Source organism: Carassius gibelio, chromosome B8, assembly GCF_023724105.1.
Source record: "Carassius gibelio isolate Cgi1373 ecotype wild population from Czech Republic chromosome B8, carGib1.2-hapl.c, whole genome shotgun sequence".
In the NCBI taxonomy this organism is placed as follows: domain Eukaryota; kingdom Metazoa; phylum Chordata; class Actinopteri; order Cypriniformes; family Cyprinidae; genus Carassius; species Carassius gibelio.
This window is the reverse complement of record NC_068403.1, coordinates 16,833,635-16,846,953: the sequence shown is the minus strand read 5'-3', so window position 1 is coordinate 16,846,953 and position 13,319 is coordinate 16,833,635. Positions and strand designations below refer to the sequence as shown.

Genomic DNA, 13,319 nt, shown 5'->3' with positions numbered 1-13,319 from the left:
ACTTCACAGATCTTCTTAATGCACCAAGAGCTTGTGACACTCCAAAGAGAACGCAAAAAATTTAATTGCATCATATGACCCCTTTAAAAATGTATGTACTTTGGATTCTTTGCTTTTTGTGCTCTATAAAATTTTATTGCAATACATTCCTAGCTGCAACTTTGGTTAAAGACAAGCTGTTCCTTTAAGGGGAGCTCTGGCTGGGTGCAGACATCACAAGGGCATTTGCTAATGACTACCTTGTGTAAAAGCGAGGTGCATGACGGTAGTAAAAAAAGAATAGAGCTGACAAGTTTCCTCCTTTTCTCAGCTGATGATTTTCTGCATGACATCTAATATGAGATTATATTATACACCATATGATGTTATAAATCTGTACTTAATAACCTAATTGACTATCCGTGCTGAATGAGAACAGCATGCTGTATATGACATGTTTTATTTAAATTTGATGGGGTTTTTTTCTACATCTGCAACACCATTATGGTAGAGGAACAGGGAAAGTGCATTAAAGTGGGACAACAGAAAGCAGAATGTGTTTGAGTAAAGGTTAAGTACTGCACTAAAATGAAGGGACTCACTGGGGACTTTGTTGTGCAGCATTTCATTAGCATGTTTTTTACACTCCTTTCTTCTGTGCAACTTTTGCACAGCAAGTAAAATACCGTATATTTTAATTTAAAATGATCAAGGCATGTTTTTTCATTCTCTGAACACAAAGAAACATTCTCATTTAGTTTACCATTAAATGGACACAATGAAAAATCATATTTAACCACTTCCATTTACACATTACAGTGCATAGTAATAAACAAAAATATTATTGAAATTAAAAACATCTTGTAAGTTTCAGAACTCAAAAGTTTCTCATTAGTCTAAAAACAGCTCATAGTGAAGCCAATCTGCTAAAATAACAGCTTGTGGAATATGCTATTTTATGATTATGATTTCATAACCAGAAGAAGTTCATCACCTGCTTCTACATCGCTGCCTGTTTAGCCCCACCCACCAAATCACACATGTAGTGCAAATAACGAGAGCGACAAACGCAAGTCAATGCAGATAGCAATCGAAACTATATTTGATTAACTTTATTCTTAACGAAGCTCCAGACCATGCAAGAAAGGTCCTTTGTTCACTTCATTTTACTATGGATTCGTTTATAAACAAGACACAATTTGACAGAATTTTCAGAAGGTTGAAACTAAAAGACTATGCTGTGCAGACTAAATTAAATACAACAGTAATGTCACAACACACAAGTGTGAGTAACTGTTTTTAATACTATTGTTTTGTCTGTTATTACAGATCGTTTATGTACTGAATATTTTTTTTTTGGTGTAAAAATCTTGATAACAATATAAATGGACCTCAGGGAACTGTAAAAAAAAATAAAAAAAAACAACAACAAAAATAACAGTAAAATGTCTGTGGGATTTTGGAGCGGTATATAATGCACAAAAATCAAACGAGAGTTTTAAATGGTTTCATTGCAATAACAATTTGAACTGATTCACAGAAATGAATCATATGTTAACTCTATTATGTCTATCTATATAACTATATATCTAGATCCAATACCTCTCATATTTGTGGTTTTCAGGGAATTTGGTTCAACAGTGAGTCTTTGCTGAAAGCCTAAAGGCTTACTGAAGCCTGAAAGTTGGAATCTGCAGCCCTTAATGAACACAACCTCTGTCTATGGTGATGTTTGGTGAAATATCTTGCCAGGGTGACTTGGCACTTGGACAGAGGGTGGGATTGTGTTTCCTATCCCTTATCCTTTTGCCTGAAGTAAGTGATGGTGATGTTTTTGGCATCTTGCTCTTACTCAAGTAATATCAACTGAACTGCAGATGGTGACGAGAAGTCCTGGTGCTAAAAATATATGAATTAAATTAATGGTCAAAACATTCAAATGAATGTAATCCAGACAATGCACAATCAAACACCAATCTGCTTCCTCTTGATGAAGAATGTCTGCAGTATCCATGGTTACCTCAACTACGCAAAAGCCAAAAATTGCAATGTAGATAGTGTTTTTTCCAAGGCTGAGAAATGGCATGCTGAGGGCAGCTCTCCATGGAGACCAAGCAAACCAACGTTATGGACATAAGATGAATGGAGGGTGGTGATAGCTTGACAGTACAGAGAGTTCTGTGTTCATTTAAATCCAGAAATGCTGTCAGACCCCTCTGCCTGTCAGAGAGAGAAAAATCTCCATTTATTTCCACCACTCACACTCTCACCCACACTTCATGAAAGGCCAATGAGGCTGGCTGGCATTAACTGGATTTATGAACTAAAGTAATGATACTGCAAGTAATAGAGAGTTGCATAAATCATTCTGTACTGTAAACCATCCACTCACCCAGACTGGGCGATTTAGTTAAACAACATTATACTGCAATATTTCTCAGTCTTTTCACAGTATATTTGATATATGGTCGAAAAGTCTATATTATAGGTAAAATACAAAAAAATAAGCAACATTTCAATGCATGTATTATCATTTTCATATATGCACCATTACAACAATACACAATAATCCTGCTAACAAAAATATGTTCTAAGAATGTAAATGTTATTTCCAAATGTTGTCAGAACATTCAAAATGTTTTGCCTTGGTTATGTGAACATTAGAGAGAACATTAAGGTAGTTCTTAAGGTAGTTGTAAAGTTTAGGGTATTGGGTAGGATTAGGGATGTAGAATATGCAATATGTTATATGTTAATAACAGGCAGTCTAATAAGAAACTAGTGAGAATTGGAGAAATGGTCCCTATACTAAAATGTTACTTAATTTTCTCTGAGCTATCTGCAACAAGAAGTAAATAGTAACATTTATAAAACATTGTGCTTAAAGTTTCTGAGGAACATTCCATAAATTATACACGTGCATTTCAATAAAATTAGAATGTCGTGGAAACGTTCATTTATTTCAGTAATTAAACCCAAATTGAGAAACTTGTGTGTTAAATACAAGTAGTTTTAAGTCTTTGGTTCTTTTATTTGTGATGATTTTGGCTCACATTTAACAAAAACCCACCAATTCACTATCTCAACAAATGAGAATACTTCATAAGACCAATAAAAAATAGATAACAAATAAATAATTAAATGAATAAATAAAAACCTTTTTATTGAATTGTTGGCCTTCTAAAAGTATGTTCATTTACTGTACATGTACTCTACTTGGTAGGGGCTCCTTTTGCGAGTGGTAATAAAGAGGTCAAATGATTAATGATTAACACCTGTTTGTAATTCCAGTGATTGGGAAGAGAGGAGTTATAAGCGCCCAGCAGACCGAGCTGAGCAGAGCATATACGTGTGATGGCAGAGAGCGGAGCCGCAGTTTACTTCTGTTTATCCTGTTTTATTTTGAGTTAATAAAGAGCCTTTTTCGCCACTCCTGCCTTCCTTGTCCATTGTCTATCGAACTGTTTTACAATGGGAATGGACAGGAAATACATATATTGTAACTAAAACATTAAAACATAAAAAATGCCAATGCCTTGGCTTATGTGATCACTGAATTGGAATTTCCGAATCGTTTAAATTTTGTACTTGAATTTAATACAATTTACCTATTTACAAAAGGGTCAATGACATCAGCATTTTTCATCAAGTAATTTTTCTTCTATAATATTAATATTTCTGAGTAAAACACAATATCATTGTCCCTTGCTAAGTCCTTGCTCAGTGAAACAAAAGTTATCTTTGAGGTCAAAGTCTCTAAATGGGAGGGTGCCAACTATACACCAACAACCGCTAAACTTGCAAGGCAAAGACAATTATGATTGCTATCTTCACGAATAGGTGATGTATAGAGTTTCAGGTGTTGGTTTCCTCCATAGAATTATACCTGTTTTGTGAGGCAACTTTGCTATATTGTGACAAAAGGTACTGTGTCTATTTCTCATCTTATTTTGCTATTTTCAGGAATGGTCAAAGCAACTATGATATTTTATCTCTTAGTTGAATTTGCTGTTTTCTAACAAGTGCAGGATTTCTTTAACATGATAAATCATCAGGAGCTTAAATGTAATATTTACGTCTAAATGTATAAAATATATAAAGACCAAGATTAAATCAGAGAGCGGGTTAAAGGAATATTGTCATTTCAATTCGTCTTTCGCAGAATCTGAACTGAGGAAGCAGAAGATATGCAGAATTAAAAATTAATAAACATGATGTCTAATTAAAATGAACTGAAATTCAAATAACGGTAATCTTAACTAGAAAAGGAAAAACTATCAAGGCAACCTTACAATATTTTTAAAAGTTCTTAAAGTTTAAAAAGCATAAATGATTGCCTTACGGACAGAATTCATAGATGTAACAGTTTATACATTTCTGACTTTAATCTTTGCTTTACTCTACAGGTGAAAAAAGGGCAGATGGGTAACAGCACATTTAAAATATTTATTGCTCTTACATGTATCTCTATTACTTCAACACTGATTATGGTATATAAGAGTTATCCTCTTTTCAAATATGCAAATGCCTGTCAAAGAATCAGAGCATGCCTTCTATAATACATGTAAAATTACACACCCTATAAATTCAATAACACCCATCAAAGACTCTGAGCATTTCATGGTGTCTGCGTTTATCGATCACAGACTGAATGGGGTCATTCGAGTCATCAGCATAATCAACAGAAACCGTCTTCAGCCGCTTTACTGTGTTTACTGCAATGCTGAAAAAGTCTGCAAAACTGTTCACACTGAGGTCCGGATACAGAGCGACCATTTTGGCTTCCCGTTTCACGTCTCAGATGTGATTTGTAAAGGCAGACACATGCAAAATGCAACGCATGTCCTTATATCAACTAAAGATTCAAATAACAGTGCTATGGAATATCTGCCAATAAAAAATCATGTCAGAATGAACACTTTTAAGTATAACTTTAACGTTTGCATCTCTAACCTTTTTGGCGACTACAACAATGTACTGCAGTTTGCTCAAACGATGGAGATGTACAAGCTTCTGGGAGTACAGCATGTGGTCATCTATAACACTAGTAGGTGGACCAGACTTGTAAAAGCTCTTAAAACATTATGAAACGGAGGGGATATTGGAGATCGTTCCATGGCCTATCGACCAGTTTCTGAACCCTTCTTCAGGCTGGAACTTTCAGGAGCACAAGGGTGACATCCATTATTATGGTCAGTTAGTAACACTCAACGAGTGCATTTACAGGCACATGTACCAGTCAAAGTACGTTCTGAATGACATTGATGAAATAATCATGCCTTACAAACATGCCAGTTTACAATCTCTAATGGAGGACCTCCAGTCTGCTCATCCCAGAGTAAGTGTTTTCCTTTTTGAGAGCCACGTTTTTCCCACAGCTCAGTTTGAGGAGAGTGGGAAGTTCAAACGAGTGGAATAATGTTCCTGGGGTTAATATCTTGGAGCACATCTACAGAGAACCTAATCGAAAGAACATTTACAATCCCACAAAGATGATTGTCAACCCAAGGAATGTGCAGCAAACCTCAGTACATATCTCATTGCAAATATATGGATATATTCACCGGGTTGCATTTCGTGTGTCTAGGATGGTGCATGTGAGAGATCCAATGCAGGGGAATCTAACTAAAAACCAACTGTTTGAGGACAAAAGAACGTGGGACTTCGGGCAAAAACTGATACCGAATGTTGACCGGACTTTGAAGCTTTCAGGTTTGTTAAGACCTCACTTATGACATGATTTTATTATAAATATGCAGATGTGAGAAAACTGACATCTAAAAAATAAAGGATGCCTTTTGAGAAATATTATTTTAGCCATGATTGATAAACGCCTCAAGGTTACGTATGTAACCCTAGTTCCTTGAGGGAACGAGACGCTGCGTCGACAACGCTTTGGGGAACGTCCCTGATGAGACCGACTCTGAATATCGTGTGCAATCTTGTCCAATGGACGGGCGTGACGTCACAGGCAGGGTGACGTAGCGACCAGGAAGCTATAAAAGCACGTACCGTTCAGCTGGCTTCAGCTTTCGGGTAGGGAAGCAAGTGCCGGGAGTATGGCTCTGCGACGCAGCGTCTCGTTCCCTCAAGGAACTAGGGTTACATACGTAACCTTGAGGCGTTCCTTTTCGGGAACTCGAGCTGCGTCGACAACGCTTTGGGGAACGATATCCCAAAGCTGCCAGACTACCAAATCCCTGCCTAGTGTGTATCCAAAGAGCACAGCTGAGGCGAGAGAACAGAAGAGCCAGGAGCGGCTTGCATATCAAGATTGTAAAATCTGGTGAATGTAGAGGGCGTGGACCACCCCGCAGCGTTGCAGATGTCCAAGAGGGACACACCTGCTAGAAATGCCTTAGAGGCAGCCATACTCCGTGTAGAGTGAGCCTTGGCTCCCAAAGAAAGGGGAAGACCAGAGGACTCATAGGACTCGTTGATAGCCTCGACTATCCAACGACTAAGGGTCTGCTTAGAGGCAGGGGAACCCTTTTTAGGAGGACCGTAGCAAGCAAGCAATTGGTCAGGTTTTCTCCACAGCAGCTCTGTGGACGTATGCGTCCAGTCCTCGAACTGGACACATACAATTTAGCTTCACCTGGTCTGGCTCCCGAAAGGGAGGAGGACAGAGGGCCTGCAGTACTATGGGTTGTGGCGTAACAGAGGGAACTTTAGGAATGTAACCTGCTCGAGGGTATAAAAATGCTTTGGCCATACCAGGGGCAAAGTCTAAGTAGGTAGGGGCCACCGAGGGAGCCTGACAGTAATATTCATGAATCGGCTCAAATGGAGCTTTACAAAGAGCCTCTAACACCACAACCAAGTCCCAGGGGGGAACAAGGGACTGTACTGGAGGTCTCAGCCTCAGCGCACCGTGGAGGAAACGTGTAACTAGGAGGTGTCTACCCACTGACTGACCGTTGAAAGGGACGTGGTAAGCAGCTATGGCGGCCACGTACACCTTTAAGGTGGAGTGAGTTAACCCCACAGAGAGCCTAGCTTGTAGAAACTCCAGAACTGTACCAACTGGGCAGTTAGCAGGGTCAAGCTGGCGGTCTCTGCACCATGAGGAGAAGGGTTTCAACCTCAGGGCGTACAGTTTCCTCGTAGAGGGAGCTCTGGATTGGAGTGTGGGGGTCTCCACAACCTCGGTTGGGAGACCGGAAGCTATGAGCTGTGCCCCCTCAGGGGCTACACAGACTACTTCCACAACTCCGGGCGAGGGTGAATATTTTGCCCTACGCCTGAGAGAGCAGATCTGTCCTGATCAGAATCACCCATGGAGAGCCGTTGAGGAGAGAGATCAGATCTGCGAGCCATACTGGGCTCGGCCAGAACGGGGCTACTAACAACAGACGGACCCCGTCCCGGCGTACTCTCGCCAGAACTCCCGGGAGCAGAGCGATAGGGGGAAAAGCGTACGGACGAAGCCTCGGCCAGGTCTGTACCATAGCGTCCAGTCCCAAAGGAGCTGGATGAACTAGAGAGAAACAGAGGGGACATTGCGATATCTCTTGAGTCGCAAAGAGGTCCAAAAACTCTCCATATCTACTTCACCTTAGGGTGAAGCCCCCGGGTCTCGACCCCTGTCTCAACAGTATGTCTGCTTCCACAGTCAATCTCCCAGGAATATACACTGCTCCGAACGAGAGGAGTTTGTCCTGGGACCACAGAAGGATCTGGTGTGCCAGCTTGTACAAAGGGCACGGATGCCGATCTCTCTGGTGACTGATATAAGAGATCGCCAATGTGTTGTCAGTGCGCTCCAACACATGGTGACCTCTCAGGTCTGGGAGGAAATATTTCAATGCTCGATGCACGGCTAGCATCTTTAGACAACTGGTATGCCATGTCAGATGGCGACCGCTCCACAGGCCGCAGGCAGGGTGGCCAATCATGACCGCACCCTAACCGGTGAGGGACGCGTCTGTCGCTAGCGTTACACAGCGACCAAGAGCTCCCAACACCGGGCCCTGATTCAAGACCCAAGGTTTCTTCCATATGTCTAAGGCACGAAGGCATTGCCGCGTGACCTGAATAGTTCGGAAAGGATTTCCCCTCGGGGAAAACCCCTTGGTCTTGAGCCACCACTGTAGGGGCCTCATGTGCAGCAGGCCAAAAAGGTATCCCATTGGACGCAGCTGCCATGAGCCCTAACAGTCTCTGAAACTGCTTGACAGTGAGTGACAGGCCTTCTTTGACTCTCTTGACTGATGTGAGGATCGACTCGATCCGAGCAGGAGACATACGTGCCTGCATCGTGGTCGAATCCCATACTACGCCTAGATAGGTGGTTCTCTGAACTGGAGAAAGTACACTCTTCTTGGCATTCAGTCTCAAACCCAGCTCCCCCATATGGGAGAGAACGACACCTCGATGTCGAGCCGCCATCTGCTCTGATTGAGCTAGAATCGACCAATCGTCGATATAATTTAGAATGCGGATGCCCTGCATACGGAGGGATACCAGAGCCACATCTACACATTTCGTGAACGTGCGGGGTGAGAGTGCAAGGCCGAAGGGAAGTACTCGATATTGATAAGCTTTGCCCCCGAAAGCGAACCTCAGAAACTTCCTGTGTTGTGGAAGGATGGATATGTGGAAGTATGCGTCTTGAGATCATTTGCGACAAACCAGTCCTCGGATCTGATTTGGGCTACATCCTGTTTGACAGTGAGCATTTTAAACTTCAGTGACATAACTGAGAGGTTTAGATGACGTAAGTTTAAGATCGGACGCAACCCCCCCATCCTTCTTTGGAACTATGAAATACCGGCAGTAAAACCCGGATTCCCTGTCTAGAGGAGGGACCACCTCGATGGCCGCCTTCCTTAATAGGGTATTCACTTCTTGTTCCATCACCAGAGCCCGCTGGGGGCCGACTACTGTCGGTGTAACCCCATTGAATGTCGGCGGGACCCATTGAGATACATTTGGCAGTAGTTTACACCCTGCTAACTGATGTACTAAGGGAATCAGTCTCTCGAGACTGACCTCTGGTGTAAGAGGCCCCCGAAGGGGCGGCGAGCGTCTCAGCTCCGCTACGCTCACGGGCGGAAATAACTGAGAGCAGTGCTCGCTGGAAGCCGCTGCACCCTGAAACTCTGGCAGGGTTGGCAAACACACCTCCCGAGGGCACTGAGGTGAGACGGGCACCGTGTAATGAGGTGGACACCGCTCTACCCCAGTAGGGGCCGCCCTCTGTAGTCGTGACCGAAATGCGTCATGACTTTTTGGCCGTTGACCTCCCAGCCTGCTCTTTAGGATTAGTCTGGGAAGTCACTGGCCCAGAGCGTTGCTTCAGCCTCTGGTCCCGTTTCCTTAAGCGGGGAACACGGGCGACAACACTCTGTTTGTACGCAGAGGGGGCTGTTCCTGCCCAGCAGTCCCTCCAATACATCTAACTTCATGAGTCAAATAAAATGTCATTATGTTCCTCAGAATTTAATGCAATCAAACAATCAGACAAGTAAACACGGTCTAGATTGTGATAAAGTACACATTGTAGTGCTATATTGAGTTCTCAATGTCATTAAATTCCTCAGAATTTAAAATAATCAAACAATTAGACAGGTAGACATGGTCTAGATTGCGATAAGTACACATTGAAGTGGTAGAACTAACTCCTGCTTATTAAATGGAGTTTAAATAACCAGACACGCGGTAGGGTATAGAAAAATTCGCATCAAAATTGAAAATGATGTAATCCATGCGTTGCCTCGACAGCGTGCTAACAGCTTAGTCACACAAACAATATTAATCCCCTCAGAGATTAAATAGCTGCTCATTAACACTACCCGTATAAGGCATAACACTGTTTGTTCTATTGAGAATGAGAAGTCACGTGCCGATTTGGGTTGATTTGGGAGGGGTCTGAGCCGGTCGGCCCTGATGGAAGGATACGCTATCTGTTGCCAGGGGCAATGCCTTCAGAACTTCACAGAGTCGCGACTAAACATTTCAGAGCGCTTTCATTTTTGCGCATTTATTTTGTCGGTGGAACAGATCGAGACGGATCTACGAATACGAGAAAGAAAAGGAAGAAAGTAAAGCAATGCAAAAACATAAGGCGAAAGAAAGTGGACCTTACAGGAACAAGCTCACATCAAGCGCAAAACAGCGGTGTTTGGAGAAGCTCTCAGGCAGCTCTCTGCAGCGGCACAGAGACCTGAACCATATACCTCAGTGCACACATATGGACATATGGAATTATATTGTTTACAATGTAAGTCACTTTGCATTCACGCTGTTAATGGCTTAATCTAACCCGGACATTTACATCTCGCAATCACACATTTAACTACCCTAGCTAACCCAGAACTGGTTTGTCCACTTTGCAGCCCCCAACAAAAAAAACCTGGTACAGTATGTGTCATTGGGTTAAAATCAAATTATAACTAAACATACACAGCAATGTAATTACAATACGCTAAAACGCATGCGAATAAACTTACTTTGGCCAGTACAACACTGTTTTCATCACCTGCTGTAAATGGACCCAGCCACAGCAGAAAGCCTCGTAACTTTCCAAAGACTTGTGGCTTTTAAACTCCTGCATTGTGTAGTAACTTAAACCAAAAACAATATAATTCCCAATTTCCATATGTGTGCATGGAGGTAAATGGCCCAGGTCTCTGTGCCACTTGAGAGCTTCTCCAAATACCGCTGTTTTGCGCTTGGTGTAACCTAAAAAAAACTGTATTTCATTGTTCCTATGTTTTCCATATGTATCGTGTGAGGTACTGCAGCAGTTTTTAACGCAGCAGTAACTTCCAGGCATGGTAAAACAGTGCAGAATTGCGAGAACCTCCTCTTAACAACACATTTAAACAATCCTGTTTCGCCGCCGGTATCATTCGTTGTCGCTTTCATTCTGTTGTACTGCGGAGCTTCTGTCACGAAAACAAATTCCTCGTATGTGTAAACATATCTGTCAATAAAGCTCATTCTGATTCTGATTCCAACATGGCGGAGACCGTGATATCGAGGGAGGGGCTTTGTGCTATGACGACAACTTCTCATTCTCAATACTGTGCTTATGCAACTTTATGTTTGTGCAACTACAAGCTCGCCAAAGCCCTCCGTGTCAATCTCCTCGGAGAAAGAAAGGCAGAGCGTCAAGCCCGATGCTCGGGGGTGAAGAACCGAAGCTCAGGCTTCCGAACCCCGGAATCAGGCAGATCTGGGGGATAAGATAGGAGATAAGGACGTGCCCGTCTCCATTCCTTCCAGCAGATCGATCCGCGAACCCAACGAATGCCGGCGCGGCTCCGCCTCGGCGAAAGCGGAACCGGCATCGCGAGGAACGCTGGCGAAGGCTCACTTCTCGGAGAGAGCCCTCCGGGATCGAAGCGTCCGCATTGGTACTATCGCTTCGATCCCAGGCAAGCCACGCACAAACGGTGTGTATCCCCACTCGTAATGTAGCGAGGGCAGGGAGGAACACACAATCTATAATGTGGCTTGGAATCGCCCTTAATATATTGGTCTATGCTTTTACTTTTGGCATATTGAGCTGTTTTAGCGATCTTTTAATGGCTAGGGACAGACAACAATAAATAGGACCAACGGGACAGACTTTTGACATGCACACACAGAGCGCTTGCTGACAGAGCGAAAGCTGAAGCCAGCTGCACGGTACGTGCTTTTATAGCTTCCTGGTCGCTACGTCACCCTGCCCGTGACGTCACGCCCGTCCATTGGACAAGATTGCACACGATATTCAGAGTCGGTCTCGTCAGGGACGTTCCCCAAAGCGTTGTCGACGCAGCTCGAGTTCCCGAAAAGGAACTGATTTTTTCCAATGTAAAGTCAAAAAGGTTGAGTATTTTGCACAAAATATACTACACTGCACAGCTGATGTCTTGAGTCTCTGGCCCGATTTCATTTACACTCAGCAAATTAACTTCCGTTTTTAACTCAACCTTTCCTTGTGGAGTTGTTCCCAAGAAAGTTACGTTTATTTTATATTTTATCTACTTGATATAATTTTTGTTAATTATAAAATTGTTTTAATACTATAAAAATGTTTTTATTTGATTCATGTTGAGTTTAAAAATCACAATGCAGAGTTCAAATTGTTCTACATCAGAATTTTTTTTACAATATAATATGTGCACATACAGTGTAACAGGCATAACGTTTACATAATGATGTTCACAATAAATATGTGCCTCTGTAGGTTTTAAGAATTCAGTATTGTTAACATGTCGATTTGAAAGAGCATGTGCTAAATATACAGATCCCACTCTCTTTTCCTTGTCATCAGTCTCTTCTTGGCAGGTTTAAATCTGCACCATTAATCTAGCCTGAACAAATGACAGTCACATATTGCATGTTACATAAAAGCAGTCACAAGTAGCTATTGCACAGTGCTTAGATGATCTATGAACACACCAACTGTCTCTCAATATGGAATAATTCACTACAGTGCAGATGTAATCCGGTTCTGATCTACCAAAGCTGCACAACTATAAGCCAGCCCCTTATAATAATCCAAATCTCAAGTAATCACATTACATGTGTTAAGCCTTGGCATTAACACATCTTATGCCCTGTCTTACAAAAGCCATGATGACTGTCCTTTTTCAGGCATTTTAATAACTTAGCATCTTGACAGGGTAAAATGCAGTTTCCCTTCAACTGTATTTTTGCTTTGGTCTTAGTTTAGCACTTTTGGATCTGATAACTTGCCATAACGGCTGGAAGATATTGCTCCACCATAAAAAAAAGTTAATATTTGACTATTAGGAAGTGCTTGTGTTTCCTTTTATCACCACATTTTAAAAGGTTTAATTCATAGTCCAGATAAATGGAAAGGATAAACAGAAAAAAAATTGATCTGCCTTCTAATTAAAATCGACCTCATCACCTCCCACTTCCTGCAGCACACTATTCGTTTTCTTGTCATTTATGAGGCTCAGAATTGAGCAAGACTATTGGCTGTTTGGGATTTACAATAATTGCTGGGCTGCTTTCAGACTTGCTGTTATGAGTTTAAAACAACGATTCTTTTAATTGGAAATTGAGAGATGGTCATTTGTTTAAGAGAAATACATGAGAATAGACACCACTGATGAGAAACCACAGAACTCAAATGGTTTTGTGATGTTCACATGCAGTCAACAAAGTTGTGACCTTTGAGCAATGTAATTATGAGCTCACAGCTCACTGCAGTGAGTGTCAGTCCTCTTATGGTGCTCAGTTTCCTAATTTCAAAGGAGACAGCGCCTGTGAGACACCAGCACAGATGGGGCCTATGTGCTACCAGCATTCTTTTCACATCAGGGTATAAAGCCTTGCATGCTGATGTAAAACACAATGTCATACAGCTTCTTTTT

At 42.0% G+C, this 13,319-nt stretch overlaps 1 long non-coding RNA gene and 1 pseudogene across 1 annotated transcript; both read left to right on the top strand.

The window, feature by feature from the left end:
- Nucleotides 1-1,049: 1,049 nt before the first annotated feature.
- LOC127963044 (uncharacterized) lies at nucleotides 1,050-3,405 on the top strand. The gene is made up of 3 exons (XR_008154721.1): nucleotides 1,050-1,264; nucleotides 1,604-1,794; nucleotides 3,271-3,405. It is a non-coding gene; the product is annotated as an uncharacterized LOC127963044 (long non-coding RNA).
- Nucleotides 3,406-4,331: 926 nt separating this feature from the next.
- LOC127963031 (uncharacterized) lies at nucleotides 4,332-5,755 on the top strand (annotated as a pseudogene).
- Nucleotides 5,756-13,319: the final 7,564 nt, after the last annotated feature.